This window comes from Gracilinanus agilis, chromosome 2, assembly GCF_016433145.1.
Source record: "Gracilinanus agilis isolate LMUSP501 chromosome 2, AgileGrace, whole genome shotgun sequence".
Taxonomy (NCBI): Eukaryota; Metazoa; Chordata; class Mammalia; order Didelphimorphia; family Didelphidae; genus Gracilinanus; species Gracilinanus agilis.
This window is the reverse complement of record NC_058131.1, coordinates 479,694,617-479,702,358: the sequence shown is the minus strand read 5'-3', so window position 1 is coordinate 479,702,358 and position 7,742 is coordinate 479,694,617.

Here is a 7,742-nt window from a genome sequence, read left to right as displayed (position 1 = left end):
TTGCTGTAAGAAATGAGGAACGTGAATGGTCCAGAAAAACTTGGACAGACTTACATAAATTGGTACAAACCCAAAGTGAGCAAAACTAGAACAATGCATATAGTAACAGAAATATTATACAATTGTCAACTGACGACTAAACTATTTTCAGCAAAACAAGGTTCCAAGTTAAACCCAAGGGATTTATAAAAAAATGCTATCCACAGCCAAAGAAGGAACTGTTGATCAAAGCATGCCATCCTTCACTTTATTTCCTTCATAAGTTTTTTATTGTATGTGTGATGTGTCTTCTGTTACAGCATGAGGAATTTTATGTATTGCATGAAAGCACTGGTATAATCTATATCAGACTATTTTCTGGCATGAGGAGGGAGGGGGAGAATCAAAATCACAAAATGTCAGAAAACAATTGTCAAAATTGTCAATAAAGTTTAAAAAAATTGAAAACTCAAGAATGATTTTAATCATTTGAAAATTTCAGGATTTAAACCTATAACAATTTTTATTATTTTTAAAGTGTAAACATCCCTTTTTGATGAATACATAACCATTTTGAAGGGAAAATCTACTGGAACAGCTGAGACTAATAGGAGTAAGGAAAAGAGAGACATTTTAAAATAATCAAAATATAGAAAAACAAAGTCTCAAATTCAGAAAATCCAATTCACACTACTTAATTGGGATTTCCAAGTACTGGAATGGATGGAGAAAAGCACTATTTGCTTTGCAAGAATACTTCAGCTACAAAGTGAATGAAAACCGAAGAAATGAAAATACCTTGAAAATATATATATGCAAATAGAAAGAGTATTTTTTCCAGAGAACACTAGATGCTTTTAACGAACAAAAGAAAACTTAAAAAAAGGGGGGGGGGGCGGTAATTAGGTGATTCAGTGGATTGAGAACCAGGCCTAGACAGGTGGTCCTGGATTCAAATCTGGTCTCAGACACTAACTAGCTTTGTGACCCCTGACAAATCACTTAACTCCCATTGCCTAGCCCTTACCATTCTTCTGCCACGAAATCAATACACAGTATTGATTCTAAGATACAAGGGAAGGTTTTTTTTAAAATAAGGTTGTTTCTATAATTTTATGTTGTAAAAACACTTTCTTCAATAGGAAAAATGTTGGTATTACCTGTAGCTTAAGAAAAGATGTTTGGCATATTATATGCAAAACAGCTTTGAATGGTTCTTGCAGAGAGTATGGTTGGAAGGAGAATTGCCCCTGTATTTAAAGACCTTTGTGATCAATCATTTGAGAAACCAAAGTCTTTCTATGTTGTACTGGAAGTGGATGAAGTAAAGGATTTAGTTAGGAGACAGGATTCTATTGCATTTGTATAATATAGTATCCCAAAAGTATTAGTGCAGTTTAAAATTATTAGAGCTTAAAACTGCACTGAGCAACTTTGGGGGCACCCTATATTTTTGAAACTGATATTAGGGAAGATTTGCTACTTACAAACCCATAGCACTATCACATCAATATAAATTTTCAATATAACAATATATTTTAAAATAAAAGGTATTAGCTTAGGAGAATAGTTTTGAGCACTGAAGGCACTCAATTGATGGCAAGACAAAGTTAAGAGTTGTGCTGTTCCTGCCTCCCCAATAATTAAGACATAATATGTATGTTATAGTCCTCCAAGTGGTTATGAGTAACTAATTTTACAGTTATAAAAGAAAAGGATGGCTGTTTCCAAAATGTGTGGCAATATGAAATCAAGACAATAGGGCACTTATGCTATTACAAAGCATGGTAGTTTTCTCAAGCCAAAGTCCTTAGAAGAATTTTTGAGCTAATGTAATAAATTACCATTTTTTTCTGCGAGGGATAACAAAAATAAAAAATTCATTTATTAAAGATTTCTTCCTGAAACTAATATTTTGTGGCTACTCCAAAAAATAGTACTCTAAATCAGAGCAAGGTCCTCAAATTCATGCTCTCAGAAAGACAAAGTGTCTTATATCTATGAAAGTTATATCTATCAGAAAATAGTTTTGAATGTTAGCATAATTTCCCAATTTTTAAAAATAGCTTGCTCTGCAAAAGAAGCAGAACCAGGAGAACACTGTACACAGAGACTGATACACTGTGGTGCAATCGAATGTAATGGACTTCTGTACTAGCAGTGATCCAGGACAGTTCTGAGGGACTTATGAGAAAGAACGCCATCCACATCCAGAGAAAGAACTGTGGGAGGAGAAATACAGAAGGAAAAACATTTCATTGAACACATAGTTGGTTGGGGATATGATTGGGGATGTAGACTCTAAAGGATCACTCTAATGGAAATATTAATAATATGGAAATAGGTCTTGATCAATGATACATTTAAAATCCAGTTAAATTGCTTGTTGGCTACAGGAGGGGAAAGGGAGAAGAGGGAAAGAATACAAATCATGTAACCATGGAAAAATATTCTAAATAAATAAAATTTAAAAGATAGCTTGCTCTGTAAAGGAAAAAAATTTTAAAAGACCAAAACTTGGCCAGTTTACAAGAAGTGAATCATTTTATTTTAAAGATCCAAGTATTTCTAAATATAAATTGATAAGGAATCCAAATCCTCATGGACAAATAGGATTCATTTGGTCTTTCCCCATCTGAACACAAAATGGTTAACAGATGTCTCTTGCAGTAGGTACTGATGTTGAAACAAATATTTGACCCTGAAAATTACAGTACATTTTAACTATGATGAATACAGAATCCTTTGGCTTATCAAGCAAAGCAGTATAAATCCTATTTCTTTTCCTAACATTTTGTCTAACAGTAGCTTTAGCTACTAAAGATAAAATATCAATCAGCCTTGATTATTGGTTGAAAAATAATTGAATAGCAATCAATACCATCAATATACTACTGTTTGAGAAATTTTACACTGATAAACAAGCCCACCCATCACATATTATTTTAATGTTAAAAATATGAGAATTGTAAATTATTTTATCAGTTATATTGTTTGATTTGCTATAAAAATGAATACATTCTTAACTTTATTTAAACAATACAAGCCAAGAAAATGATTTGCATAGATTGCTATATGAAAGGGGGCATGAAAATTTTTTAAAAAAATAAGGTGCTGCTGAATACTGCTAAAAAGGCTCCTTCCATCCCCAATTCTGTCCCATTTTCTACCACTGTCACTATCACTGCGAAAGCAGAAGGGAACTGCAGCATGAAACTGAAGGTCACTTTCTATTTGGACTAGTCTACCACTGCTAAATCCTTCTGTACTTAGGCTGGCCACAGAAGTAGAAAGTATGCTACCAGGGCCCTATCTGAAGCCTTGCCAACATAGGAGCACTTTCCAGAGCTTGTACTCTATTGGCATAGCCACTGAGAACTCAAGGTCACCATGACACAAGGGGTAAGACTTGTAGAAGGCATCTCTCAATCAGCACCAGAAAGTTAGCATAGCCAAAACACAACATATTACCTTTCTTCTGAAACCTTTCCTTTCTGACTTTTGTATTTCTACCAATAGCGGCATCATTGCCTGCTGCCTCTTCTATCAAAACCTGTCATCTTCCTTTACCTCCTTTCTCTCTCCTCCTACATTGTCAACAAAGCCCTGTGTCTATCCCACTGCTGTTATAGCTCTCTCTTCTGTTACAACCCCAGGAACGGAATTCCTAATCTAAGTCTTCATTACTTCAACCCATGGACTGTATCTCACATGGTTTTTCTGAAGAATTTTATAACCCATCAAGTATTATATAAATGTGAGGTGTTCATCTTATCTCCCTAAATGGGCCCCTCTACTTTCATTTCACTTCAAATTATCCTTCGCTCATAAACTTTTTTTTTTTTTTGTTTGTTTTTTTTTTTTTACATTTTTAAACCCTTAACTTCTGTGTATTGTTTCCAAGGTAGAAGAGTGGTAAGGGTGGGCAATGGGGGTCAAGTGACTTGCCCAGGGTCACACAGCTGGGAAGTGTCTGAGGCCAGCTTTGAACCTAGGACCTCCTGTCTCTAGGCCTGGCTCTCAATCCACTGAGCTACCCAGCTGCCCCTCGCTCATAAACTTTTAATGGCTGTTCTGTATTACCTACCAAGTGATTTGTCATTCAAGGCCCTTCATCTTAGCTGTATTGTCCATTTCCAGCCTTATCTCTTTTTCCTAACCAGGTACTCTGAGTTTTTACCAAACCACTTGTACCATTTTTCAATACACTTGGTATCTTAGCATATATCCCTCTAATGGAATGATCTCCCCATCATTTTAACCTGCTGAATGTAATTTCCTCTTCCCAGGTAGAACTAATATCACTTCCTCAAAATATTTGGCATACTTTGTGCCCCTATTATGCATCTATACAGGAAACTAAAATACAAAATCAGTGTCTTAGGTCTCCAATTTGATTGTGAGCTCAAGAACTGTCTTCCTTATTTTTGCAGTTGCCTTTTGTCTTACACATAATAGATTCTTAATATCAGGGAAATGGGAAAAGGAATCTGCATGGGCATTTTATGAGAAAAATTGGGGTAGCAGTTAAGTAGTAAGCATTGACGAGTTCACAAACCAAGGGAATAGGAAAGCAGGTAACTTGAAACAAATTCTTATCTATGGGAGTGAGAAAGACACATTTTCAACCTTCATCAGCCCAAAGGTTTGCATCTTACACTTGTAGCAAATATAAGAGCAGAAGAGTACAAACCTTAGGAATGTACAGGTTCTAGCTGGTTCAAGACAGTACTAAACCTGAAACTATGACATCCCTGTCCCCCCTGTCCCAATGGAATTAACAGCAAAAGAGAAATAGGCATATAAGGTTGACAACTTACAGAAAATGATAAAGCTTATTAATGAGCCATTAAGATCTTTAAGGGCATGGGGGCAGCTGGGTGGCCCAGTGGAGTGAGAAGCAGACCTAGGGACAGGAGGCACTAGATTCAAATCTGGCGTCAAACATTTGCTGGCTGTGTGACCCTGGGTAAGTCACTTAACCCCCATTGCCTAGCCCTTACTGCTCTTTTGCTTTGGAATCAATACACATTGATTCTAAGACAGAAGAAAAAAAAATTCTTAAGGGCCACAGCTATTCTTTATCTCCGAGTAAAGTATCTCTCACATGCAGGGCACCTAATAAATGTTCTGGAAGAATATATTTTTGACACATTAGTAAAAGCTACAGTACTTTCCTCACTAATAAGTTTGAGGCAAAAGAAATAATTATGAATTATTTATTTTCAGTCTTTAAATTACCTGTAATTTATATACATCACCACCACATCTTAATGTGGAAGAGCCAATTTTTGCAATATAAAGTTGAACATTTTTGTTTCGGAAACAAAGTATTTTGACAGATTAAATTACCAGTTAGCAATACCCACTTCTAGAAAAAAAATGGTGACAACTTGAAGAAATATTAAGTTTAGGGATTTACACCACCACTCTTCCAAACTAAGTCACAAATTGCTTTTGATAGTACCATTTTGACAATGTGATTATAACCAATGACCACAGCAAGAAGGTCAATGACGAGAATCAAAGCTTGGAGTTAGAAAGCTGAAGTCCTACTTACCAGTTATATGGCCATGGACAACTCACATTAATTCTGTTTTCTTATCTCTAAAATGGCATGAAAGTGTTCCATAAGCTTCAAGAGATATAGGAGTTATTTGTGATCAGGCTCCTAGAATTTCTCACCTGGTCTTCACATGTCTCCCTCCTTTTGAAAAGGGCAGCTGGAGACAGGAAGAGGTGCCAGGTAGGAAAAGGTGTGGTTTGAGCCATTGGCAGCTTGTTAGGAGAAAGACTAGACCTGGAAAAAACAGGCCTCTCAGGAATACAAGAAGAGTTATTAGTTACTGATATGAGGCATTAGGAAAGATGTCATGGAGGTGACAATTTAATTGGTTTTTTAAAGGATGAGTAGAATTTCAGAGAGAGGGAAGGAGGGCATTCTAAGCATGAGAACCAGAATGAATGCAAAAGGTAGGAAAGGGCAATGACTGTTCTAATTGGATTGAAGCAGAGTATGAAAAGGGAGGTAATATGAAATAAAGCTAGGAAGGTATAGGGTTTCAGATTTCAGAGATCTTTCAATACCAGGATTATGTAAGAACAAGTTACACAGCAGGCACAATAGGAAGCCACTGAAGATTTGGGGGGCAAAATCGGGCAATAGAATAAAAAATGGATTGAAGGAGAGATTAACTTCATGGGAAGACCTCATAGGTATATGAAAATACTCAAGGAAGGTGGTAAAAAAAACCTGTACTTCAAATAGTGGCAGTGGGAATAGAAAGTGGAGGACAGGCACCAGAGCTATTTTCCATATGGAATTAACGGGAACTGACTATTGTTTGTATATGAAAAGTGAGGGGGAAGAACAGTCAAAGATAGCACCAAGATTCAGAGAAAGAAGAATGGGGTAAAAAGTAGAGCCCCAGGCAGAAATGATGAAATCTGCTAGTGCTTTAGGGAAAAGATAGAATCAGTTTTTCAACATGTTGAGTTTGAGGTACCAGCGGGACATCCATTGAGAGACCTTCTAAAGGCAAGCAGTAAGGCTAAAAATGTAAATATGGAAGTCACCTGAATACAAGTGGGAATGACTGTGTTTACCAAAGGAGATAGTGAGTGGTGAGGGTGGAGGTTAGAGAACTGTCTGTGGCTGGAAGCCTGGCACAATTTTGATTTTCTCTCACTATAGAAAGGGAAAGACATTATAAAATATTAGAAACATCCATAGCTATCTTCTTGAAACAGCAGGAAGGTACTTCTTTCCCATCCCTACACACCCCTCCAGGAGCTGGGGAGATCTGGTCTTCAGCTCCATGCTATTGAGGGAGGATATGAATACTAGGACTGACCTTTTCAGATGCCATCTCTGAAGTTCAGAAATTCCCTGAATTGTCAGTGCTCAGTCATTTCAAGGAGAGCAGAGTGATGCAACAGAAAAAGGACTGGAATTGGAGTCAGAGGATCTGGGTTCAGTTATGGCTTTGATGCTTATTACCTGGGTAAGTTAAGGCAAATCATTTTGTACTTCTGGGCCAATTTTCCCAGTGGTAAAATGAGAGTTGGACTAGATGGCATTGAAGGTCCTCTCCAACTTTCCTTCTATAATCTAATTTCAGAGATTTTTTGGTTAGCTTGTCCTGTTTCCTTGTTTTACAGATGAGGGAATTGAGACAAAGACTTCACATATAGTTCTCACTGTTCAGAGTATAATTCTGCTTGATCATATTGAGCCCTTAGGATAAGCAAATGTGTGCCCTTTTGAAAGAAAAGAGGCTAGATTATGGCATTTATTCCCATGCTAATAAAGAAGATAAACTGCATCCCAAACAAGGAGACAAAAAAGGACTAGGCTGTTGGTTTGTTTATTTAAAGATAAAACAAATGAAGCTCATCATCTGATTTTTAAATTAAAAATCTTCTTTAACATGCTACCATAAGTTTTAGAAACTAAGAAAACAGTATGGGGCAAAGTGACCAAGTGGAAGTGGGTAGGAGAAAATGGCATCTCAGCCCTAGGGCCAAGGGGGATTCAAGTAAATTTTATATTTGCAGCCCAGTGGGGGGAAAACTCCTGCTAAGTGGCCAAAAGGAAGACAATCACTTAGAATTGCTAACACCCCGTCCCCCAAAACAACAAGGCATCTGGAAATCTCAGCTTCCTGGAGAAGTTTTCTCGTCTGGTAGGCAGAACTGAATTCATCCATGTGAAAAGACAGCTGAGGCAGGATGGAAAAAAAAAAGTTTTCCTCCAATCAACA